The 27,228-nt window shown below is 37.4% G+C and overlaps 1 long non-coding RNA gene across 2 annotated transcripts; it reads left to right on the plus strand.

The window, feature by feature from the left end:
- Positions 1–496: 496 nt before the first annotated feature.
- Positions 497–26,602, plus strand: LOC116463108 (uncharacterized). 2 transcript variants are annotated; one of them, XR_004246569.2, is made up of 5 exons: positions 497–598; positions 9,822–9,915; positions 10,052–10,226; positions 13,362–13,453; positions 26,257–26,602. It is a non-coding gene; the product is annotated as an uncharacterized LOC116463108 (long non-coding RNA). The 2 variants fall into 2 exon arrangements; XR_004246570.2 differs by having other exon boundaries at positions 26,300–26,602.
- Positions 26,603–27,228: the final 626 nt, after the last annotated feature.

Genomic DNA, 27,228 nt, shown 5'->3' on the forward strand with positions numbered 1-27,228 from the left:
ACAGAATACAAAGGAAATGATGTATGAGACTTCTAAAATTAGCTGGTAAAAGGCCTTTTGACTTCTTGCTTGCTCTCTTTTTCTATCTTAGATCATTTGCTCCAGGAGAAGCTGGTTGCCATGTCTTGAGGACAGCAAACCCTCTGGGGAGGTTCCTGTGGTAAGGAGCCAGGGCTCCTGGCAATAGCCTCTGAGTGAGCCACCTTGAGAATGGATTGTCCAGCCCCAGTCACGCTTTCAGATGACTGTAGCCCCTGCCAATGTCTTCACCACAACCTCATGAGATCCCAAGCTACAACCACTCAGTTAAGTTATTCCAAAATTCCTGACTCACAGAAATTGAGATACAGGAGAGGTCATAGTTAAGATCTTGATGTTCTATCTTTACCCATAATATAGGAACTTCACCTTTTGAGAAGCACCAAGGACAGCTACCTGTGCCTGGCAGAAGCTGTCCATGCCCCACTGATACCCCACAGTACTTCCTCTTCTTCTCGGTACTCCTGCTTCTTTCTATAAACAACTGTGATTCTCCACCTGGGAGCTTCCTCTGGCCACAGGAGCCTGCTCACCTGATTGGGACACCCCAGCAGTACTGGTGAGTTATAGCTTCCAGGAGCAGCTCTCTTCCAGCAAAGGAAAGGGTTGGCAGAAAAGTACTTCGGCTGCCTCTGCTAGTGTGTGGGGCAATGATAAGACATGCTCCACACAGTAACGCAGGGGTCCCAGCAAGATGGAGCCCCACTTGTCCACAGTAGTAACTTGCCCGTAGATGCCTGCAATGACTTTCTTCCCTGCTGTGCCTTTCTTTCCACTCCCCTGCCAGTGCTTCCTGGAATCATCTCCTCATCAATCATTTGTTCCCAAATTCTGTCTGAGTCTGTTTCTGAGGAAACCCAACCTGAGTCATCATCCCTCTTCCCCCCCTCACATTCTCTTCACTGGGGGAGGATGGATTGAGTTGACTGGCAAATTCGGGAGAAGGAGTTTGCATCGGAGTGCGTGACTCAGCTGAGGCTGGGCTCTGTTTCTTCAGAATGAAGTGCATTCAGATTCGATGTGTATCCTGTCTCCGGGAAGCCCCATGCTCTGCCCATCTTAGCATGATTACTAAGGTACACTCTGCCCTTGCAAGGGGAAGGCCTGAGATTTGCCATTGGCAAGCTCAGTGGGAGTTGGATGTTTTATGTAACCTGATTGTGGATATAGATCAATCCATGCGTTTCAATTCAGTCCTCTCTCTAATAAACTGCTGTCATGAGCCCCATTTGTCTAATTATTATCTATTTTCTTAAGTTGTTTTAGTGCTCAGTAAAGAACAGAGTTTTTTTTTTTTTCATTTTGTGACCTAAAACTTCATGTACATGTAAAACATAGGAGGAACGAAAAGTCTAATGTATAAGCAATTTCAAATGACCTACCAAATTCATTGTAGAACATTATGCCAATTAGCAGTTTTTTGCTTATAAAAGGAAAACTCAATAATCTTCAGTAAAGGATCATGTTAACTGTCTCAGGTAACCAAGTCCTATAAAAAACTGAAAGGGGAAACTCATTAACATGGCAAGAAACAAGTGTGTAAGTCATGCACATTTGCATCTAATGCTGTTAGCAGAACCCTGGTTCATAGTTCTGGGATGATGTCAGGATTTTTAGCTTCATGAAATGAAACATTTCTTTTCTTGGTGTGAATTTTTTTTTTTTCCTCACAAAGAAAAGTCCTTAGTCACAAGCTTCTGAGTATTTTTTAGTCAAGATGGTGTTTAGCATTTGCTTTTTAGCTGCATTAAACTAAATTCTACTGCACTCCCACACATCCCCACTACCATTTGCTCCCGATCACCAAATAATTAGAAATGATAGATAAATGGATAAGAAGTTTATTAAAATAAAAAGAGTGTTTCCCACTCAAAATTTATATTTTCTTTGGAAGAAATGGAACAGAAATGCACAGTAGAAACTAGAGAGGAATCTGTGGACATACTGGCTTAGAAGAACAGAAACAAGCATTTTAGTTCTGTGGCATGATAGAGACCAAACACACCCTGCAGAGGTAGGGAATATAAGCCAAAGTCATTGTGCCAAGTTAGAGGCTGGGGTGGAATTCTTCCTCCTATAAAAGACGCCTTCATCAGACATCTTACTAGGCTGAGACGGGAGCCTGCTCACTGTCGAGGGCTATGACTTGTGGAAGCTGTAAGGTAGGGAGGAAGAATGTGGTACAACCAGTACCTGGGACAAGCCACTTGCCCCCTCCAAGCACAGACCTCTGATCTCTCTGGTATAATTTCTGGATAGGAACACTAAGCTGACAGGATAAGACCTGGGACCACTTAGAAGGAAACTGTAAAACAGCCGTGCCACACGGGGAATAGTGAAGGCAGAGAGAGGGCGAAAGTATTTACATTCAAGTTAAGCCTGCAAACTAAAGTTCTACGGCTATCAAGGAAAAATATTGCTAAGAAAGGCATCCAACAAAATCAACATGGAAACCTGACAATTTATTGTCAATGAGATGCAAGTAATAGAACACTCTGAATAATATTAAAACATAATTTGGGGCCGGGCGCGGTGGCTCATGCCTGTAATCCCAACACTTTGGGAGGCTGAAGCAGGCGGATCACCTGAGGTCAGGAGTTCCAGATCACCCTGGCCAACACTGTGAAGCCCCATGTCTACTAAAAATACAAAATTAGGTGGGCGTGGTGGCGCATGCCTGTAATCCTAGCTACTCGGGAGGTTGAGACAGGAGAATCACTTGAACCCAGGGGGCAGAGGTTGCAGTGAGCCAAGATTGCACCACTGCACTCCAGTCTGGGCAACAGAGCGAGACTCTGTCTCAAATAATAATAATAATAATTGTGTTTAATATATAGACATTGTTTTAAGAACTTTACATGTATCATATCATTTGATAAAAGCAATAGCACTATAAAGTAGCTACTATTACCTTCATCTCACAAATGAGGATACAGGGCAGAGAAGTTAGGGAACTAACTCTAGGGTTCACAACTTGTCACTGTGAGTGCAGAAATAACATATGCAACAAGATCAAGAAGTTAAGAACAAGAAAGTATGAAATTAAAATATGAAATTGTGAAATTAATAGAAAGACAATAACAATAGGTGCATATAGAAAAGAACTAATTGTAAATCACGTAAATATTTTGAAATGATGGTCAAGAAAATATCCTCAAGAGAGGATAAACTTCAACTAGACGTAACTGAAGGACAATTTAGTGAAGTAGTAATGAGTAATTTACTTAGAACTTGGCATGGCAAGATAAATCAAATATGTATAAAGCAGATGTTAACAGTCACGGTGAATAGAAAGAGGGGCTCCAACATGTATCTCAGAAATTCAGACACTAGACACTTGAGAGAATGCCTAAGAAATCACTATTTGAAGAGGTATCAGCTGAGAAATTTCCAGAAGCAGAGATCTAATTTCGTAGATTAAAAGCACATACTGAGTGCTGATCAGGATAAACAGAAATGCTCTCACACTTATACATATTGGAATGAAACTGCAGAACAAGGATGAAGGTAATATCTTAAAAGCAGCCAGAGAGAGAGAAAAAAATCATGTTATATACAAAACAATCAAGATTAGACTGACATCAGGCGTCTTATCAGCAAAAATGGATGGCAAAAGTCAATGAAGTAATATCCTCAAAAGGCCATAGGAATTCAAACATCTCCCCAGAGTTCCCCTTGTGGTCAAACTCTCCTTCAAGGGTGATAAAAGGTCTGAGGAAGCTTGCAACTGTGGACTGTCACTGAAATCATTAGTGAAGGGTGTACTTATTAAATACTAATATAAGAAAAAAAGCCCAGAGAAAATAAGCAGAATTCCAGGCAATGCAGTGAGCAGGGAAATTGTTTAAACATATCAGGAGAAGCTGAGCTGTATGTATTCATGAGCCTTGCTAGTCTATTAAAATGCTGATATATAACAGTCTTCAATTATACATCCCCACAGGTTTTTCTGAGAGACGAAAGTCAGTTATTTTGGTTAAGATTTACAATAAAGACTGTATTAGGAGCAAGAGTGACAGAGAAATACAAGTGTGGTTATGCTACTGTTTTTGAGGAAAAAGAATAGTTTTGTACTAGAGTAGTGCCAATTTGTCCTAGAATATGAAAGAGCTTAGTGAAGAAAAATCTTGGAAAGTAAATTTTACTTGCCTTGTTGTATAATACCTAAGTCAAAAAGAAGTCATAATATAGTTTAAAATTTTGGCAAACTAAAATTTTGGATGAACTGAAGCTAATGAAATCTCTGCATATCAGCATACCTACAACATACATCTAAGTGAAAAAAAATTATTTTGTAGGATATATAATGACACCATATATATTTAGTTTTAAAACCATGGTAAACATGGGTAAAACTCATATAATCATCACTTAACTCAAAAATAGATTAATACCATCATCTCAAATTTCTACTTTCATTCCCCGAGAAACTCTCTAATTCCGAAATGTAAGCACTATTGTAATTTCTAACACTATGGTTTTGTTTTCAAATTTCATATTAATGAAATCATCCAATATGCATTCTGTGGTGTCTTCATTTTGTTCAGCATTAAATCCATGATATTAATGTTTTTGGTTTGGGTTCAACTATCTTTGGAAGAAAGTGCTATCTCACTATCTGTCTGTCTGTCTGTCTATCAACTGTTTATTTTGAAGTCATATTTTATTAAATTAGCCAGGATACATGAAGCCTATCTTAATAACAAAAGGTTAGTAAAACACCTGGAAGATCTCAGTGAATAAACACAAATTGTTTATTTTCCATTTATGCAAAATCCTTGTAGGTCAGGTGAATCTTCATAGTTATTGGCCTCCAAATGTGATTTGGAGATCCACACTGCTTGGATCTCATAGTTCCGACATTTCAATACGTGGTCTCCACATTTCCTGCCAATGGAGAAGCAAAGTGATATGGTTTGGCAGTGTACCCACCCAAATCTCATCTTTAATTGTAGTTCTCATAATCCCCGCATGTTGTGGGAGGGACCCAGTGGAGATAATTGAATCATGGGGGTGGTTTCCCACATGTTGTTCTCATGATGGTGAGTTAGTTCTCATGAGATCTGATGGTTTCACAAAAAGCTTCCCTGTTAGCTGGACACTTATTTTCCTTTCTGCTGCCATGTGAAGAAGGACATGTTTGCTCTCCCTTCCACTATAACTGTAAGTTTCCTGAGCCCTCCTAGCCATGCTGAACTGTGTGAGGTTTAAATCTCTTTCCTTTATAAATTACCTAGTCTTGCATATATCTGTATTAGCAGCATGAGAATGGACTAATACAGTAAATTGGCACCAGTAAAGTGGGTTGCTGCTGTAAAGATACCCTAAAATGTGGAAGTGATTTGGGAACTGGGTAACAGGCAGAGGTTGGAACAGTTTGGAGGGCTCAGAAGAAGACAGGAAAATGTGGGAAAGTTTGGAACTTCTTAGAGACTTGTTGAATGGCTTTGACCAAAATGCTGATAGTCATATGGACAATAAAGTCCAGGCTGAAGTGGTCTTGGATGGAGATGAGGAACTTGTTGAAAACTGAAGTAAAGGTGACTGTTGTTATGCTTTAGCAAAGAGACTGATGGCATTTTGCCCCTGCCCTAGAGATCTATGGAACTTTGAACTTCACAGAGATGATTTAGGGTATCTGGCAGAAGCAATTTCTAAGCAGCAAAGCATTTAAGAGGAAGCAAAGCATAAAAATTTGAAAAATTTGCAGGTTGACAATGCAGTAGTAAAGAAAAACCCATTTTCTGAGGAGAAATTCAAGCCAGCAGCAGAAATTTGCATAAGTAACATGAAGCCAAACACTAATTGCCAGGACGATGGGGAAAATGTCTCCAGGGCATGCCAGAGACCTTCATGGCATCCCCTTCCATCACAGGCCAAAAGGCCTAGGAGGGAAAATGGTTTCCTGGGCCAGGTCTGGGGCCCCCTGCTATGTGCAGCCTGGGGACTTGGTGCCCCGCATCCCAGACACTCCAGCTGTGGCTAAAAGCAGCCAAGGTACAGCTTGTGCTGTGGCTTCAGAGGGTGCAGGCCCCAAGCCTTGGCAGCTTACACATGATGTTGGGCCTGTGACTGCACAGAAGTCAAGAATTAAGGTTTGGAAACATCCATCCAGATTTCTGAGGAGGTATGGAAACACCTGCATGTCTAGGCAGATGTGTGCTGCAGGGGCAGAGCCCTCAAGGAGAACCTCTGCGAGGGCAGTATGGAAGGGAGATGTGGGATTGGAGCCCCCACACAGAGTCACCACTGGGGTACTGCCTAGTAGAGCTGTGAGAAGAGGGTCACTGTCTTCCAGATCCCAGAATGGTAGATCCATTGACAGCTTGCACTGTGCACCTAAAAAAGCCATAGACACTCAATGCCAGCTTGAGACAGAAGCCAGGATGGGGGGCTATACCCTGTAAAACCACAGGGGTGGAGCTGCCCAAGGCTGTGGGAGCCCACCTCTTGCATCAGCATACCCTGGATGTAAGACCTGGAGTCAAAGGAAATCATTTTGGAACCTCAAGGTTTAATGACTGCCCTATTGGATTTTGGACTTGCTTGGGGCCTGTAGCCCCTTGGTTTTCACCAATTTCTCCCATTTGGAATTTTGGCATTTACCCAATGCCTGTACTTTCACTGTATCTAGAAAGTAACTATCTTGCTTTTGATTTTACAGGCTCATAGGTGGAAGGGACTTGCCTTGTTGCTGATGAGACTTTGGACTTGGACTTTTGAGTCAATGCTGGAATGAGTTAAGACTTTGGGGGACTGTTGGAAGGGCATGATTGTGTTTTGAATTGTGAGGACATGAGATTTTGAAGAGGCTAGGGGCAGTGTCCCCACCTAAATCTCATCTTGAATTGTAGTTCCCATAAGTCCCACGTGTCATGGGGTGGACCCGGTAGAGACAATTGAACCATGGGAACACTTTCCCCCATGCTGTTATTGTGATTGTGAGTTCTCACGAGATCTGATGGTTTTATAAAGGATTTCCCTCTTCACTGGGCACTCATTTTTCTCCTTCCTGCCACCATGTGAAGAAGGACATGCTTGCTTCTCCTTCTGCCATGATTATAAGTTTCCTGAGGCCTCCCCAGCCATGCTGAACTGTGAATCAACTGAACCTCTTTCCTTTATAAATTGCCTAAGTCTCGGATATGTGTTTATTAGCAGTGTGAGACAGGACTACTACACAAAGTATATGAAATCACAAAGGAGCTGTTTTCTGCTCCATCATGGAAGTCTCACATGCATCACATCTATCCACATCCATTTGCCACAACTAGACAAAAAGTCCTTTTTTTAATCTGCCTAGAGATCAGGAAGTATTATCTCTGGATGCCTAGGCAGGAGAGGTGAATCAGATATTGGTGGGCACTAGTGTGTTCTATGATACATACCTTAATAAAAATAAATTTCAGATAAATCTAAATATACATTAGAATACTGTAACCACAGTAGAAAAAAATATTGGCTACCTTTTGTGATAAACTAATGATGGTAATTTGCACCCTATTTAAGCAAGAAAAGAAACTGATCTGCCATAAAGAAAACAATGACATATTTAAACTACAAAATATGTTACAAAATATTAATATCCCTAATGGACAAATGAGCTCCAATAAATGGGTAACAAAAAACCAATAAGCCTGTAGAAAAATGGAGAAAATATATTTGCAGAATATTTATACAGGTGGGAATGAAATTGACAATGATGTTTATCATCAGCAGTAAACAGGAAAAAGTTTCACCCACCAGGACTATAGAAATTTTTCAAATGGATAATTTTCGGAACCAACAAAGTTATAGAAAAGTAGGCACCAGTTGCACATACCATTGGAGAAAATGTAAAATATAGTTACCTTGTGGAAAGTAATCTGATGTAATATATTAAAATTTTATCCATGTATGTCCTATAATTCAGCTACTCGGGAGGCTGAGGTAGGAGAATGAGGAGAATGGTGTGAACCTGGGGGGTGGCGGTCGCAGTGAGCCAAGATCACACCACTGCACTCCAGCCTGGGTGACAACAGCGAAACTCCATCTAAAAAAAAAAAAAAAAAAGAAAGCACACATTTCAACATTGTCTGCAATGGTATAAAATCATGCTAATTTAAAAATCCATTAATAAGGACTGGTTAAACAGTTTATAGTTTATTCACTGTATGTAATTCTATAAGTTGCCAAAATCATAGACTTACTGTAAAATGATTTTTCAGTTAGTAACTTTTCACCATAACTTTTTTTGGGTAATTTATACCACTTTTTGGATGACTCTTCTTGTTTATGCTTTCACATGAAAACATACAAAAATATAATCTAAAAATAATATTTTTTATTTTAGACAAGAACACACTCAGGAGTTTTCTCAACACAATTTCTATGCAGAGAAGAGATGTGGGACAGATTTGAATTGCTGTCATATTTGTATGAACCCAGGACATTTTCCAAGACCAAGAGGGATAAAGACAGCAATTTCTATGACTCTGGCATTTTACGTACATGCACTGTTTCCAAGTGTTCTTGTGTTCTGTGCCTTAAACTTGCTGTGTTGCAGCTTTATGAATTGAATTAAAGATAATCCCAAGCCCACAATTGTCTCAAAAAGTGAAAAAGTAAATGTTATAGAAAGAAAAGCGGGAAAAACTTTAAGCATGAAATAAAAGATGGTTGTGATAAAAGAGGACTGAAGAGGGAAAAGGAATGAAAGGTTCTGCCATCCTTCATGGCAGCCCACGCCACTTGGTATGAGATACTGCCCCCCCCCGGCGGAAAGTTAACTGCTGTACTCCCTCCGCTTTCTATAAATGACTCCCTGTGCCTTTCCTTCACCACACAACTCACACTCTCTTCCTTCCTAGTGAGTCCACTAAGCCTTCATTGCATTATTACATTTATTTCATTTATGAGAAAGTGACTTTATTTTCCTTCAAATTGTTTTTTATTGTTTATATGAGCTTGGTTTTATTATTCTATTTTTCTCCATGAAAATTGAGAAAAATAGGGTCGAAAGGTTAGGTTGGGTGGAAAGGAATTATATCTTTTCCTACTAAAATTGATGTAAATATTGTTTTCAATTGAATTATTTTACACAGTGGCACAGTTTCAGGTATGTTGCTAAGCAGGAAAGTTGTTAAGCAAAGGATAAATGTATTAAGGAGATGTATGCAGAATGACATGCAAGGTTATCTATGATTGCTGAGTGAGAAAGAGCAAGTTGCTGAGTATTATATAAGTATGATCTCACTTTTGTGAAAAAAAAAAAAAAAAAAAAAAAAGGCCTGGAGTGATCTGAAATGACCCTATTAATAGTGATTATGTCCAGGTTTGTATCCTTGTCATTCATTACAGGATCTTGAGACACAATGCAAAGGATCACATCGCAGCTCTGTAACTTGTTAACTATAAGATTTTGAGCAACATAACACCTTAATCCTTAAAATTGCTTAAAAAAAATCTGAACATCAGGAATATTCTACTTCACAGGGTCGTTGTGATAATTAAATGCAGTAATCAATGACATTAGTGCCAGATACAGTAGATAGCCTACACTTTGCAGCTGTTATTTCTATCTATCTATCATCTATCTACTAATATATATCATCTGTCTTTAACTTATCATCTATCTTGTTCAGGTTTTAAAAATGAACATGTATTAACTTTGTAAAAAATTAAGGCTATAAGATGTGCTGAGCTTTTGGAACAGATTTCCCTGTACTATATATGACTGCCAGTGGGAGAATTTGAATAAATGTGTAAATTTGACTAAATCTGAATAAATGTTCATTTGACAGGACCATTGATTTGGGGGTCTAGCACTAGCTCTGTTTCTACACTCCTGCTGCTGCCTGACAGAGATGCCTCTCTCATTTTGGACTCCAAGTTAAAGTAAGCCTTTTCATTTTGTGCATCGTAATTTAAAATGACAAATGGAATCTATTTTTTTCTCCATCTAACGCATATATAGCTACCATTTATTAATTCTTATTTCCTTCTTATGTTGCTCTTTGTTGTTATTTTTAAGGGAAGAAGAGACTGGGTCACGGGAATGCTTTAATGTAGAAACCCTGAATTCATTCCACACATCTGCCTTCTGGGGACACAGGTAAATGAGGCTGAGTAGTGAAGCGGGAAGTTCCTGAAAATGTGACAGCAAGCCTCTGTCCACTGCCAGACCGAAGACAGGGAGGCGCTCATTGGTAAATTAATGGATGTTAAAGGGAAGCAAAATAACACCAAGATAGACTTAGATGAACTACCCAGTGGCAACACTCTTTGGTAGAGTGCAGTCTAATTAAGTATTCAAAGAGCACAGAGTGAACAGACCTTCCTTCCTTGAGATATACGCAGGTGTATGTCTTCTAGCATTTGTGAGGAGATGGATAGAAGATGAAAAGTAAAAGGAAGAATATGGGAGAACTAAGGGAAGGATATTGAATCACTGCAGATTTATACAAACAGCTCTTATTTTCTGTTTTGCTAATGAAAAAATTTACATAATGAAATTTAATTTTGCTGGGAATTGAAGTAAATTAATTTGCCACGTCAAACTTTTTTCTCCTTGGGTTTCTTTGGTTTTAAGTCTTTACAGATGATGATTATTCTGGGTGCTCCATTACTCAGCATTACATCTGAGGCCTGGGAATCATTTCACACCTCAACAGATCTTTAAATGTAGCATCAAGCGATTTCATAATTAACTTGTCTTCACTCTGTGTCTTAACACAAAAAATTCCAGCCAAATGAAAGTGTAACAGATGGGAAATGTCACTTGGAAAGGAATGCTAATTAAGTAGTTTTAATTTCCTTTGAAAGCCAGGATTAATATACTGATTTCAAATAATTGAGGATGTGTTTCAAATGCTTGGTATGTGGGTTGAGAATTCAAGGAGCAATCAGTGCTTCTTTTGAGCCTTTAAGGAAAATCTCGCCATTCCAAGTGTTAATCATCCTTATGGTTTATCGTCACCCTCCTAAGCTCTTGTTTGTGCCTTGAACTTATTGTGAGAGCAGCGGAGACTACTGACAACCTTGTGGTTGCTATAATTCAATTCATACCAAGGGATAAAGCAAGCAAAACATAGCTGGTCAGGGCAAATCTCAATAGAGCCCAAGCCCCTCAGGGACAGAGCCAGTCAGCATTCTGCTGTAGTATAATGTCACAACCAGGATATTGACATTGATACAATCCTTCCATAATACTCAGATTTCCACAGTTTTAGTTGAACTCATTTGTGTAGGTTTATTTAGCTCAATACAATTTTATCATCTATGTAGGTTTGTGTATCGACCACCACAGTCAATATACTGTGCACTTCCAACACGACGAGGGTACCTTGTGTGGACCTTTATGACTAAACCACACACCTTCTTCCAAACCCTGGCAACCGCTAATCTGTCCTCCATTTCTAAAATTTTGTCATTTCAATAATGTTATATAAATTGGGTGATACAGTCTATAACCCTTTGTGATTGGCTTTTTTCACTCAAAATAATTCCTAGAAGATTTATCCAACTTGTGGCATGTACCAATTGTTCATCCTATTTCATTGCTGAGTACTGTTCCATGTTGTGTGTGTATGTGTCTATGTATCTATCTCCATCCATCCATCCATCCATCCATCCATACATCCATCCATCCACACACATATGTACACTACAGTTTGTTTAGTCATTTAGCTATTGGAATACATTTGAGTTGATTCTTATTTTGGGCAATTACAAATAAAGCAACTATGAACATTCTTGTAAAAGTGTTTGTGGGAACATAAGTTTTTATTTCTCTGGGATAAGTACCCAAATGTTCAATTACTGGGTCATCTGGTAGTTGTAGGCTTAGTTTTTTTAAGGAACTACCAAATTGTTTTTCAGAGTGGTTTTACCATTTCATATTACCACCATCAATATATGAATGATTTAGCTTCTTTGTGTCCTCACAGCATTTGGTATTGTCGCTATATTTTATTTTAGACCTTCTGACAGGTATGTAGTGATATCACATTGTGATTTAAATGTGCATTTCCCTAATTGCTAATAATGATGACCATCTTTTTTGGGCTTACCATCCCATATCTTCTTCAGTAATGTCTGTTCATGTCATTTGCCAATTTTCTAATTGTATTTATTGTTGTTGAGTTTTGAGAATTCTTTGTGTATTCTAGATACTAGTCCTTTGTCAGATATGTAGTTTGCAAATATTTTCTCCTAGTGCAGCTTGACTTTTCATCCTCTCTGCATGTTTCACAGAGCAAATTTTTAATTATGATGATGCCCAATTCATCGATATTTTTCCTTTTATGAATTGTGATTTTTGGTATCAAATCTAAGAATCATGTCTAATCCAAATACTATATTCTGTTTTTTCTAAAAGTTTTGTAGTTTTACAAGTTCAGTCTGTGATCCATTTTGAGTTAAATATTGTCTAAATTGTGAGGTTTAGGTTGAGGTTATTTTCTCTTTTTATTTTTTCCCATGGATGTTCACTTTTTCTGGAACCATTTACTGAAAGGCTATTTTTCCTCCATTGAAATGGCCTTGTATCTTTGTCAAAAATTAATTGGGCATATTTGTGTGGGTATATTTCTGGATTTACTATTCTGTTCCATTGATCCATTGTCTATCATTCTGCCAATAGCCCACTGTTTTGATTGTAATAGCTAGATGATAAGTCTTAATGTTGAGTAGAGTACTTCCCCCTACTTTATTGTCCTTTATCAGTATTGCTTTAGATATTCTAGGGTTTGTGCCTTCCCACATAAATTTTAGAATAAGCTGGTGTATATCTATGAAAAAACTTAGGTGAAATTTTAATAGTGATTATCTTAAAACTCTAGATAAGACTGGGGAGAACTGACATCTTTTCTGAGTCCTCCAATTTATAAACAGTGTGTCTTCATTTTGTTGGATCTTCTTTAATTTCTTTTGTCATCAATTTATAAATTTCAGCATACAGGTCCTGTACATAATTTGCTAAAGATACATCTAAGTATTTTGTTTTCTGGGGAATGGATTATAAATAGTATTGTGTTGTTAATTTAGGTTTCTATATGTTCACTGTTAGTATATGGAAATGTAGTTAATTTTTGCATGTTAATCTTATATCTTGTGACTTTTCTCAACTCATGCATTAGTTTCTTCAAGGTTTGGTTGGTAGATTTCTTGAGATTTCCTACGTTAGTAATCATGTCACCTTCAAATAAAGATTTTCCTTCCTTCCTTCCTTCCTTCCTTCCTTCCTTCCTTCCTTCCTTCCTTCCTTCCTTCCTTCCTTCCTTCCCTCCTTCCTTCCTTCCTCTCTCTCTTTCTTTCATGTGTTTTTATATTTTTTATTGCAGTAGCTAGAACTTACAGTATGTAGAAGAAAAGTCATGAAAGCCAACATCAGTATTTGTTCCTGATCTTGGATGGAAAGCATTGTCTTTCACTAGTAAGTATGACATTAGCTATAGGCTTTTTGGAGATATGTTTAGTCAAGTTGAACATTTTCCTCTATTTTTATGATTCTGAGAGTTTTTATCATAAATGTGTGTTGAATATTGCTCATTGTTTTTTCTACATTGATTTATACGATCACGTAAATTTTATTCTTGTATTCTGTTGGTGTGGTGGATTACATTGATTTACGGTGAATCAGCCTTGCATACCTGGAATAATTCCCATTTCATCATGGGGCTTAATTTTTTAAATATACATTGTTGTATTTTGTTTGCTACTATTTTGTAGTGGATTTTTGTGTCTAAGTTCATGAGAGATATTGATCTTTAGTTTTCCTTGATTATACTGGCTATGTCTGGTTTTGATATCATCAATGATTTCAGATCAAATGATTTGAGAAGCATTCCCTTATCTCTATTATCTGGAAGAGATCATGTACAATTTTTGGTTACCCTTTATTAAATGTTTGAAAGATTTCATCAGTGAAACCATCTGGGCCTGAGATCTCTTTCTTAGGAGCTTTTAAATTATGAGTTATATTTCATTTATCATCATAGGGCTATTTAGATAGTCAATTTAATCTTGGTTGAGTTTGGTAGTTGCTGTCATCGAGGAATTAGTTCATTTTTTCTAAGTTGTAAAATATGTGAGCATAAAAGTATTCATAAATTATATTTTTCTTCTTTTTTCTTTGATGATTCCAGGATCTACTTTATTCCTGTTGGTGATTGCGTTTCTTATTTTTGTCAGTCTTGCTAGAGATTTATCAACTTACTTTTTGAAGATCAACCTTGCTATTTAATTGGTTTTCTTTATTATTTTTCTATTTTTAACTTTTTGATTTTTTCTCTTATATTTATTATTTTTGTTTGTTGTGGGTTTTTTCTTCTTATGAGCTCTCTATATTATTTTATTTCAATGGAGATATCCTCTTTGACCTATATATTATTTAATTATTTTAAACTGTGTTTAATTTTCACATATTTACTTTTCTGATTTTCTTTCTGTTACTGATTTATACTTTGACTCCATTATTGTTAGAGAACACTCTTATAATTTCAAGTTTTTAAAATTTGTCAAGGTTTATTTTATAACCCAGAATATAATTTATCTTGGTGAATTTTCATGGGCACTCAAAAAAAATTTTGTATTCTGCTGTTGATCAGTGCAGTGTTCTATATAGGTTTTATATTTCTAATCTAAGATCCCAAATCCAAAATGCTCTGCAATCCAAAACTTTTTGAGCACCAACATAATGCTCAAAAGAAATACTCATTGAAACATTTTAAATTTCAGTTTTTATTTTTTTAATTAGCGATGCTCAATCAGTAAGTATAATGCAGGTATTTAAAAAATCCAGAAATATCAAAATCTGAAACAGATCTCGTCCCAAGCATTTTGGATAAAGGGTACTCAACCTGTATGTGTCACTTAGATCCTATTGATAGTGTTGTTAGGATATCCTATGTCCTTGCTAATTTTCTTCTTAGGTGTTCTATCAATTTCTGAGGGAGGCTATGGAAATCTAGTATGTTTGTGCTTATTTCTCCTTTCAGTTCTATCATTTTTTGTTTGATATGTGTTGAAACTCTGTTAGTTGGTACATATGCATTTAGGTTTGCTATGTCTTCCTAGTGGGTTAATCCCTTTATTATTATGTAATATCGCTCTTTGTCTCTAGTTTCTTTGCTATATTAATATAGCCTTTCATGCTTTTTAAATACTAATATTTGCATGATTTTGCCCACTTTTACCTTTCTACCCATGTTGCTAAATTTAAAATAAGTTTCTTGTAATCACTACAGTTGAACTGTGCTTTTCTATCCACTTTGCCAATATATCTTTTTTTGATTGGTCTATTAGATAATTTACATTTAGTAATTATTGATACGTAAGCACTTAAGTCTGCCATTTTATTATTTACTTACTACTGGTTTGTTCTGGTTTTGTTTCTCTGTTTCTTTTGTCTTTCCTGTGAGATACTTGAAGAGCTATTTTTAAGATGTTATCTTGACTTTAGAGTTTTTGAGTGTATATCTTTGTATAATTTGTTGTGGTTGCTCTAGGTATATATATATATATATATATAGTATATATACACATATATAACATACATTTATATATATACATATATAACATATATTTATATATACACATATATAACGTATATTTATATATATACATATATATATAAAAACAGTCTACTGGTACCAACATTTTACCACTTTGAGTGAGGTATAGAAGCCTCACTTCCGGCCAGGCGCGGTGGCTCACGCTTGTAATCCCAGCACTTTGGGAGGCCGAGGCGGGCGGATCACGAGGTCAGGAGATTGAGACCACGGTGAAACCCCGTCTCTACTAAAAATACAAAAAATTAGCCGGGTGTGGTGGCGGGCGCCTGTAGTCCCAGCTACTCGGAGAGGCTGAGGCAGGAGAATGGCATGAACCCAGGAGGCGGAGCTTGCAGTGAGCCGAGATCGCGCCACTGCACTCCAGCCTGGGTGACAGAGCCAGACTCCGTCTCAAAAAAAAGAAAAAAAAAAAAAAAAAAGAAGCCTCACTTCCATTTGAGTTCCTTTACCTTTCCAAACTTTAAATATTATCATCCCGGATACAAGATGCTGTGCTAATTTTTAATTTTAATAAGTTTATAAAGCTCATGAGAAAAATGCTCTGTTATTCCTTCTTCCTTCCTGATGCTGCAAGATTACTTCTTTTATCCTTTTCTTTCTTTTTGAGAATTTCCTTTAACCACCATATCTCTGATAATGCTTTTAGTTTTCCTTCTTGTGAGAATGTTTTTATTTTCCTTCCATTTATGAAGGATAGTTTCACCAGAATTCGGGGGTGACGGTTGTTTTATTTATTTATTTATTTTTCTTTCAGCATTTGAAAATATTGTGCCACTTTCTTCCTGGCTTCTGTGGTTTCAGATGAGAAGTCTATCATCCTTTAAGTGAGTGTTCCCATATAGATAATGTATCATTTCTCTCTGGCTGGTTTTGAGACATTTTCCTTATTTTTACTATTCAAAACTTTAATTAGGTATTTTGACATAGGTTTCTTTGAGTTTATCCTGTTTGGGATTCACTCAGCTTCTTGGATCCGTAGGTTTGTGTCTTGTGTCTTGTGTCAGCCGTTATTTCTTCAAACACTCTTTCAGCCCCATTTTTTCTCCTTTTCTTCTGGGACTCTGCTGACATGAATGATGGATTTTTTTGTTATCATTTTACAGGTCCCTGAGGCTTTGACGTTTTAAGGAATCTGTTTTCTTCCTATTGTTCACAATGGTTCTTGTTATAAGAGTGAATTTGATTATTCTGCTTCAAATTCATTGATTCTATACTTCATCATCTCCACTCTACCAATGAGCCCTTCCATCAGATTATTTCTTTTATTGTATTTTCAGTTCTATAATTTCCATTTGTCTCTTTTTAATAACTCCTATTTTAATAACTCTTTTTAATAACAAATTATAATTTGTTTCAAGAGAATTTATAATTGATATCTGAAGCATTTTTATGATAACTACTATAAAATCTTTGTGAGATAATTCCAACATCTGATTTATCTCAGTGTTGATATCAACTCCTTTTCTCATTCAAGTTGTGATTTTCTGGTTCTTGTTATGAAAGGTTATTTTAAATTTCATTCTAGACTTTCCCCCCTATTTTGTCAGGAAACACTGAGTCTTATTTTAATCTTTTATTTTAGAAGATTGTCTCACTGCTTGGTTTTAGCATACAGGTCTTTGCTTATTTTTGTAGGTTGTAGTTATAATGGCATTTTGATTGTCAGAGCCTTTGTGGTATTATTTTCATCCACCTGGTTTATCTAGTGCTTCTGGAGTTCACATTGGTTTCTACTGGTGCTCCCTAAGGGATAAAATAGGGTTTATTTAGGCCAGCTGCTGGATGTCTCTGAATGGGAATGGGGCATGGTGGGATTCCCCTACCAGTGCCTTCTGCCTTCTCTATTATCTCTGGCCAGGGGAGCAGACTTTCCTGCTGCAGGCACAAAAAGACTTCCTATATAGGGCTACTTGCTATAAACTGAGTTCTTTGTTTCCCTGCCTGGTATCTGTATCTCTAGGTGGGAGAAGAATCTTGAGTTCATGGGGACAAATAGGCTTCCTTGACCAGGCACCAGCCATAGCTTGGTAACTTCTGCCAGCTCCGTTGACCTGCTCAGTACCTCTCAGTGGAAAAAGGGAGTCTCAGGACAGGCAGGGAAGGTTAATGTTTCCATTGGCTGCCTGTTTATGGCAAGGCTCTCAATTGACCACCATTACCAGTGGTGTCTGTTCACCTGATGTTGTCAGAAGGACTCATATTCTAAGCAGGAGAAAACAAAACCTACCTTGGCTTCCTTCTTTTGCTATTTTGCTGGTCAGAAAACAATAGGTCTGGGTAGCATTTGTCTGTTGGGTGGGTGGCAGGGGGAAGGCAATCCTCCCTGCTGCTGTGCTTTTCCCCCAGCCACGAGGTCTAAAATCAGCTCACCTTCTTACCACTTTTCAGAGTTCTACTTTGGTTTTCTGCTGCATCATTTCCAGAATTTACAATTGTGATTTGTGGGGAGGCTAAAAAGTCAGATTGGAAGTCAGAGTCTATCAAATAGATTTTTGGAAAAGCAAATAGATAAGTGTCAACCAAAAATAAAATTCTAAGCCCCCCAACCGATTGAATGGACTCCCCTTGGCCAAAGGAATGCCAAAGAAACCTGAAAAAACTAATTCAGGCTATGACAGGAAAGGGGGGCAGTTGGACATGCCTGTTATTATAACCTCTCCATTTGGAGTTTAGGCACAACAGGCCAGCATTAACAATAAAATAGAGATCATAAGACTGATAAAGTAGACTGTTTGTAGCAATAAGATACCAAAGTCCGACCTGACTGATATAGCATCACAGGACACATAGGAGATCCTGAAGGAATTCAAAGTATTTTATCCCCAAATATATTTTCTTTTACATAATTTGATATGGCTCTGCAAAGTCATCTCTTGTAAGGAAAATTGTAGAGAATCTTCTTCCGTTTCTAGGTCTTTTCCTAATCCAGGAGAGATTTAACTGAGAATCTAACACGTTTTATGGTCCAAGAAAAGACATTTACCATTGATTTTCTCTGAAGCCTACTACCTGAGGCTTCATCTACATAACAAAACCCTGGCTTCCACAACTCCCTTATCTTAATTCAGGCATTTCTTTCTGCTCTGACTTCAACTTCTTAGGCAAAACTTCACTCTTTCAACCAATTGCCAATCAGAAAATCTTTGAATCCACCTATGACTTGTAAGCTCCTTCACCCTTTAGATGTCCCAATGACCCACTTTCCAGGCTGAACCAATATATACCTTTCATGAACTGACTTAGGTCTTTACGTGTAACTTCTGTTACCACTGTAAACCCACCACCTCTGTAACTCAACCAGTTGAGGCACATGTTCTCCAGACCTCTTGAAGCTGGGCTATGGGCCATGGTCACTCTTATTTGACTCATAATAAATCTTTTCAAATATTTTAGATTTTGGCTTTTTTCATCAAGGTAAGAAACTTGTTATTTAAATATAAAAGGTGAACTGGTATATCAAGAGCCACACTTGACCCTTTATGCAGGATTGAACAGAAATTTTACTTGGAAAATGTGTGTTATATCCCCAATTAACCAATGTTCTTGTACTTTATTAAAGTGTTTATTTTTTTTCTTTTTTTCCTTTACCAAAAATAGAGTCTGGGCTAAATTCCAGTTTGAAATAAGTATACTGAACTTCCAAATTCTCTTGGCAGTGTAAATCACATTTAGTTTTCTTCATGTTCTGTCTTTAACTTGTGGAACAGAACATTTGCGTACATTGAGATAGATGGTGAGTTCTACCAAAAGCTGCCTGGAGAGAAAACACCTTTCAATTAATTATTCCACCAGATTTACAAGAATACCAAAGCCTGCAAAGTTGTGTATTTGAGTAAGCACTCTATTTTTCTCCCTGATTGAAACACGCTTATTTTTCTTGCCATAGTGTTTGGATCTGTTTAACACTTTTGTAAACATAAAGAGGTTTGTTTGCTAAACAACAAGCAAAAATTCACGTTGACATTCACAAATGCAACATTTGAATGGTGTACTAATTCAAGCCAATGAATCTTTACTCACCTCAGTTCTCTAACCTCCCACATGACAGTTCTACTGCAGAAAGAGAGAGTCTCCACCTTTACTTCTCAATTGAAACTTTCCAGCTAAACACCTGTGGAGGCCAAAGCAACTCTATTTTGGTTGCTAATCTGTCATGTTGCCTTCTGTTTAATGACATTTCTGGGAAGGCCTTTAAGATTTCCAGTTCATCTATTATTCCTTGTGTAAGGGTATGTACTTACCTAAATGTACTGCCCTTATGTCAAAACAACCTTGATGTTATTGTACATCAATTCTCCTACATATCCCTTCTGAATCACATATTCTTTCTCTATGGCAAATAAACTCTGAATTGAGTGGGTAATGGTGCAGGAATCCACTATCTTGTCTTGCTGCCATCTGAGACACAGACATGGTTTCTGTTTGTAAATCCTTATTAAATGTTTTCTTCTGAGAAACTGGATATGTCAGTCTCTTTCTTCAGCTTCTCACCTTCCTTGGACTTGAAGATAGGTTTGCATAGACCTGCTCACTGTAGAACATCTCTTTGCTCTTATTCCCTTCTTAAAACCTGCTGGCCTAGAGCTCTGACATGATAAATTATTTTGGATTTAAATATCATCCTATTTTTGTTCACAATATGAAATCTTGAAGCATAGGGCTGGAAAGTATTCAAAATTCCCAAGATAACCAACTCAGTCTTTTCAAGGAGGACAAATTTAAACCAAAGAATTTACATTATATTTCAGGACCTTCAGAGAAATAAATTTCATAATATCTTTTGTAGATATGTAAACCAAAAATATCTGAGACAGATCTCAATTAATTTAGAAGTTTATTTTGCCAAAGTTAAGATGTGCCCATGACACAGACTCAAGAGGTCCTGAGAACATGTGCCCAAGGTTGGGCTATAGCTTGGTTTTATATGTTTTAGAAAGACACAAGACATCAATCAATACACGTAAGATGTATGTTGGTTTCGTCTGAGAAGGTGGAAGGACTCAAAGAGGGACTGGTTGATGGGCTTCCAGGTCATGGGTGAATTTGAAGATTTCCTGATTGGCCATTGGCTGAAAGTGTTTCTCTTAAGACCTGGAATCAATAGAAGGGAGTGTCTGGGTTAAGATACGAAATTGTGGAGATGGAGGCTTTTATTATGTAGATGAAGTCTCCAGGTAGCAGGCTTCAGGGAGAATTGATTGCAAATGTTTCTTATCAGACTTAAAAAGGTGCCAGACTCTTAGTTAATTCTTTTCTGGAAAAAGACCTGGAAAGGGAAGAAGATTCACTACAGAATTTAGATTTTCCCCACAAGAGGCAGCTTTGCAGGGCCATTTCAAAATATACCAAAGAAATATATTTTGGGGTAAAATACTTTGATTTCTTTTAGGGCCTGCTATCTGTCATGTTGGCATCTTATTGCTACAAAGAGTTGACTTTGTAAGTCTTAATGTCTCTGTTTTAATGTAAATGCTAGTCAGCTGTGCCTGAATTCCAATGGGAGGAGAGTATAATGAAGTATGTCTGATCCCCACATCCCCTCATGGCCTGAACTAGCTTTTTAGGTTAACTTAATGCCCCTGGCTGAGAGAAGGGTTCCATTTAATTAGTTGAGGAGCTTAGAATTTTATTTTTCATTTGTAGATACATTCTAATATCAAATAGCTTTAATTATTTCCAAGTGAATTTCTCCAAGTAATTAAGCCATTCTTCAAAAAAAAAAAATTTTCACTAGACGAAAATCTTTTATTATTGTACTTCCTTATGCTATTTGAAAACTAAAAATAAATTTCCAGAACAGCAGTATTTTATGGTTACATACTCTTTAAGAACCTGATGAGGGTTGGGCACTGTGGCTCATACCTGTAATCTCAGCACTTTGAGAGATCAAGGTGTGCAGACCACTTGACCCCAGCTTGAGACCAGCCTGGGCAACATGGTGAAATCCTGTCTCTACACAAAATACAAACATTAGCCAGGAGCGGTGGTGGAGCACACCTGTGGTCCCAGTTACTTAGGAGGCCAAGGTGAGAGGATCACTTGAGCCTGGGAGGTTGAGGCTGCAGTGAGCCGAGATCATACCACTGCACTCCAGCCTGGGTGACAGAGTGAGACCCTGTCCCCCAACCCCTCATAAAAAAGAACCTGATGAAAGCTATGAATTTCTATAAAAGAAAATATGTACAATTGTGGGAGGTTTAGGTGCTACCTGAATCTCATCCAAAGATCCCAGGTTAAGAACCCTTGCTCTGGAGTATAGATGTTTTTTCTCAGAACTCTTGAGGTGTCTCTTTTAAGTTTCAAAATCTCTAATGTGGACCATTTTCAGGAAGTGGAAACCAAAGTTGGATTTGAGTGTGTCAATATTGATTCTTTGGTTTTATATAACAGAAACAAACTCTGGTTAAACTTAAGAAAAAAAGCCATTGGAAATATATTTGAGTAAATCATAGGTTTGGAAAAAAAAAACAACAAAAAACAAAAAACACCCAAACCAGAAAGGCTAGAAGTGATACGAATTTAATGGACAGTCTCCTTGAGATGCTGCTCATGACTCAGCTTCGGCTCTTTTGTTGCTGTTATAGAACAAAACTGGGGTCCACTTGCCAGGTGCAGTAAAACCAGATATCCACATAGAGGTTTTTGCAGAGACAGAAACGAAGGCATTATTATTTGCAGGTACAAAGCAAGTAAGACCAGGCAGCTAATGCTCAAATTTTGACTTCCTTGATGGCTTGGCGGTAACGGTTTTTAAAGGCACGGGAAAATTTCAGGAAAGCAGAAGCTATAGTCCAAATCATAAATCAATATATGGAGGTTACACATTGGTTTTGGCCTAAAAGGGTGGGATATGTTGAAGGGGGGCTTATAGGTGGTAGGTACATTCAAAAACTTTCTGACTTCTAATTGTGAAGGAAGACAGAAGCTTTGTTTAAAAATCTGGGGTCAGCAGAAAAAAAAAGTGTTAACTGGCCTGGGTGTGTGACTCCCTCCAAACTCTTCAGGAAGAAATTTAGAACAAATTACAGTGGTCAGGGCTTAGTGTTCAATTCCTCCTTATCTAGGGTTTATGTGCCAGTGAATCTGTTTATGGGGATCTCGGTGGGAGGCTGGTTTTCTGAAAGACAACTATGGGACATATGTTAACATGCTATATTTAGTTTCTATAGGAAACCAAACATCTCTGGACCCAAACTTCCTTGGCTATTGTTTGAGGCTGTTATTGCCATTTTGCTAATCAGGCTACTTATTTACTTCTCAGGGCTAACTAAGTACCTGGAATTTCCCTTGAAGGAATTCAAGATTTTCCTTCTTTTCTATGCTGAGGTGGCCTGCAGGCCCCTAAAATGGGGCTCTCTACTCCATCTCATTTCTGCTACTGAAAAAACAGTGGCAGGCATGTGAAGTAGAAGGCAACAAAAAAAGTCTGTTAAAATAGTCACAGGCTTCTGAGAAGGTGACAATGGAAACCACTGCTTTCTGTTATTTTAACTGTCTTTGATATTTTTACTGTGGCCACAATTATTCTCCTACCTCTTATTAGTTTATGTCTACATACAACAGACCTATATGAATTCTGAGAAACCAGGCTGCAAACACTGGTCAGCCTCCAAGGACATATTTTCAAACAGCCACTTCCAATGTAACCAGTGAGTATAATTCTCAAAAGGTGGACCTGGGGGCATGGAGATCAACTGAATGGAGAGGAGTTGTTAGAATACAGAATCAGCCCTGATCAAGGACTGTCACCACCTCTTGATGGGGCCTTCACAATGTCTACCCTGAGAGATTTCAGAACTGCTAAGTGCTGTCTCCCATTCCTCCCCTTTCTGAATGAAAGTATTGTTTATTCCCAAGTCCAACATTCTATATTAGATACATGTGGGGGAAGCAGGTAAAAAACAAAGGGACACCATTGTGGCCAAAGGAACAGGTAAAAAATATAAAGTGTCATAAATTCGGAACCATCTCACTTTAACGGCATGACTATGAGCTTCCAGATCAGTGACTCCCTGTTTGCCTTAGTAGTGTATAAATTAGAATCCTATTTGGAAAATAAAGTTGTTTCTACTAGAATATGATCCATGACTTCTGTAACCATTGTAAAATATCATTGTTGACAATCTGCCATCTGGTATTATCACAGTCTCTTAAGAATGTGAATCTTTTTTTAAAGCCCTGTAAACTGTGTTTTTCAGTATCTTTACTTGAAGACCAATATGATGGATTTTTGAAAATGATCATGAGTTTTGATATAGCCCCTTTTAAACAGCCTAATAGTTAAAACAATGCAAATACGTAATATATTCAACCATATTCTATTAAAAGCCTATTCTGCGAGGTTTTGGGCTAGGTTCTATGGGTGATCAAAAATAACCTAACAATGGCTGGGAGCAGTGGCTCACGCCTGTAATCCCAGCACATTGGGAGGCCGAGGTGGGCGGATCACGAGGTCAGGAGATGGAGACCATCCTGGCTAACACAGTGAAACCCCGTCTCTGCTAAAAAAAATACAAAAAAATTAGCCGGGCGTGGTGGCGAGCTCCTGTAGTCCCAGCTACTCACGAGGCTGAGGCAGGAGAATGGCGTGAAGCCGGGAGGCGGAGCTTGCAGTGAGCCGAGATCGCGCCACTGCACTCCAGCCTGGGCGACAAAGCAAGACTCGTCTCAACAACAACAACAACAACAAACCTAACATTATGATATAGTTCTTTCTTACACTCGATATTATAGCCCATTAAAATGAAATCTTATACAAAGTATTATAAAAATGGTCTTTAGTGTGACAATCTAGTTAAACAATAATAACACAATTGAAAAAATAAAACTTATCAGCCAATGTTATGGCACCCAGAGTACTGAAGACTAAAGGCTACTGAAATCTGCAAATGACTTGTGAGCAGCTCATTAGGAATGTGAACTTCTTTCAAGAAAGTGTGTATCATATCTGCAAATTACAAATTCAGCCCTTTGAATTTTCCCATGTTTTCTTCATCTTTGTCTTTATAGAACCAGAAATAACTAATGAGGTGACAAATGTTGATAAATGAAAAAGGAAAAGTAAACATAAAGAATCTGTATGATTCATAAATTGGAAATTAGTCTTTACATTCTAGTTGACTATTCTAACAACTATTTTCATGGTATCTAATATCAACCGTTTAATGGCTTTAGATGATGTGCTAAAGAAATCATGGTTCTTAGAAAAGCTTTAATATTATTTTCCAAAGGTTGTTTTGCACACATCATATTATAAAACATGCAGACTTTGGGCACATGCTACACCAGAAGTAACTGAGCTAAAAATTAGCTAAATTCATAGAGAAATATACAAATACTTCAGAGTTCCTTTAGAATATATTCATAGCAACCATTTTGTATTATTAATGTAATGGTTATTGATCAGGTTGTTTCTAATATGGTTTTGGACATTTGCACAAGTTTAAACTTTCTGGTGAAAATAGCATGTTTTTCCAAGCTCTTTAAAATGTTATAGTGATGTTAACAAAGTTAGCCCGTTTTCACCAATAAGCCATAGTCATGACTTAAATTATTTAGTCATTTAAATATTAACTGATTAGTCTTTATTATGTGACATATTTATTTAGAGTGTTTCCACAAAGTCAAACAGCTTTTTATGAGGTTTCTTTGTATCTGTCTGACTATATCAGTCACCTACAATGGAATGAAAGATGCCCAGATGCTATCTGAATTGATGATTCTGAAATCAACAGCGTGATTAACAGTGACAATAAAGAGTATCATTATGTTATATACCAGATGGAAAAGGTATTTACAGATTAGATAAGTGAATTTTCATAATTAGCAAAATAAATTAAAAATGCTTGGTTTATTTGAATTTAGAATTGTTTAAAGTTATGAAAATATACATATGCATAGTAGGGTTGTTTGTTATATAAGTTCACTTCAAAAATAAATCATACATGTGGTAATGCTGCCATCTGTGCCTGTCCAAAAAAGTAAAAAACAAGGATGTTTAGCTTAAAGTTCTAAGCACATTCAATAGGTAATGAAGCTATTCCATAAAAACACATCTGTGGTTGGAAACTATTTTATGTAAATTAAAATGACTAAAGTCTGTTTTATAATTTATTAGACAAAACACTTTATGACAATTTGAACAAAGTTTCTTCATAATGTTACTTTCAGAGATATTCTACAAAGGTTACTGAAAGCTTTTATTAACCTGGTATAAATAAACCCACCCAGGGCAGGGCCCAAGCCAGGGGATGGAGCTGGCAAGACGCGTGTGAAACTGCCTTTGCAAAATTATAACAGTAAGAGAAGTCTAACACAACTGACTCTACCTTGCTTCTAACCTCAAGCTACCTGCCTTTTCTCATTCCTGTATGTAGGCCAAGCCAACTATGGGAAGAATTCAGCTTATAGTTCAAAGCAAGGATGATAATAGTTCGTGTCCCAAAACTACCTGCCTCCTCGTTTGGGGACTGAAAGTGACTATATCAGACTAACGAAAGACCACAAGGTTACAATTATGTTGGGGGCTTGAATTCTGCTAAGATATAGGCATAAACAATAGCTGGTCATTGCTCCCTAGCTTGCTTTTTTATAATTGCTTACTGCTCAGGATTCTTGTACCCAATGCTCACAAATTTTATAACTTCACCAATTGCTCTTACAGGTAACTTGTGAAACTTGAGGCTGGTCTTTCAAATATTTTTCAGACTTTGCACTCTGGTAGACCAACTGATGCCACCCAGACCCATGACCCATACCAAAGAACTGATTCAGCTGGTTCTGTGACTCCCACCCATGAAGTCACTCAGGACATGAAGACAGTTTTGACACTCCTGTGATTTCATCCCTGACCAAATCAATCAGCAGTTCCCATTCCTTAGCACCCCCCACACACCAAATCATCCTTAAAAACCCTCACCTCCAAATTCATGGGGAGGCAGATTTGAGAGATATTGCCCATCCTCCCCACTCAGCGGCCCTGCAATTATTAAAATATTAAAATTATTTCTTTGCTGCAACATCTACTGTCTCAGTGTATTGGTGTTTTCCATGCAGTGGGCAAGAAGAACCTCACTGTGCCATAACATGTGTTTTGTTTCTCTGAGAAAAGTTCTATCATATACATATGTGTGTGTGTGTGTATGTGTATGTGTGTATATATATATATATACACACATACACATACACATACATAGCCAATTCTCCCTTTATTTCCCTGTTTTTCAAGGGGCAATGAATGCAAGGGTTTGTTTTGAATGAGACAGAAACACAAGATAAATATCAGTTAACAGATCAGAGTTTACACACATATTTTTTTGTGTGAAAACAAACTAAATATAGTGAGAGGCTCTAGGACTAGAATTCAATGTTTTGTTTGAAAACTTGGTGTCTAGAAGTCAGTTAAAAGTTTATTAAAGCTATCAGCAGTTTTTAGATTCATTTAAATGAAGACAGTTACATTTCCAAAAACACTTTAGTGGGCACTTTGATTGTGGAAAAGGGGAAGCTACAATCTATTTTTTAGTGCAGTTGTTGGATGCAATGAGGAGTTAAATTACTCCATATAATGGTGCTTCATTATCACCAGAATTGTGCCTCAGGGATTATTTCTATGATCTCAAAGGCAGGCTTATGT

The sequence above is a fragment of the Hylobates moloch genome, unplaced genomic scaffold (assembly GCF_009828535.3).
Source record: "Hylobates moloch isolate HMO894 unplaced genomic scaffold, HMol_V3 SCAFFOLD_27, whole genome shotgun sequence".
NCBI lineage: Eukaryota > Metazoa > Chordata > Mammalia > Primates > Hylobatidae > Hylobates > Hylobates moloch.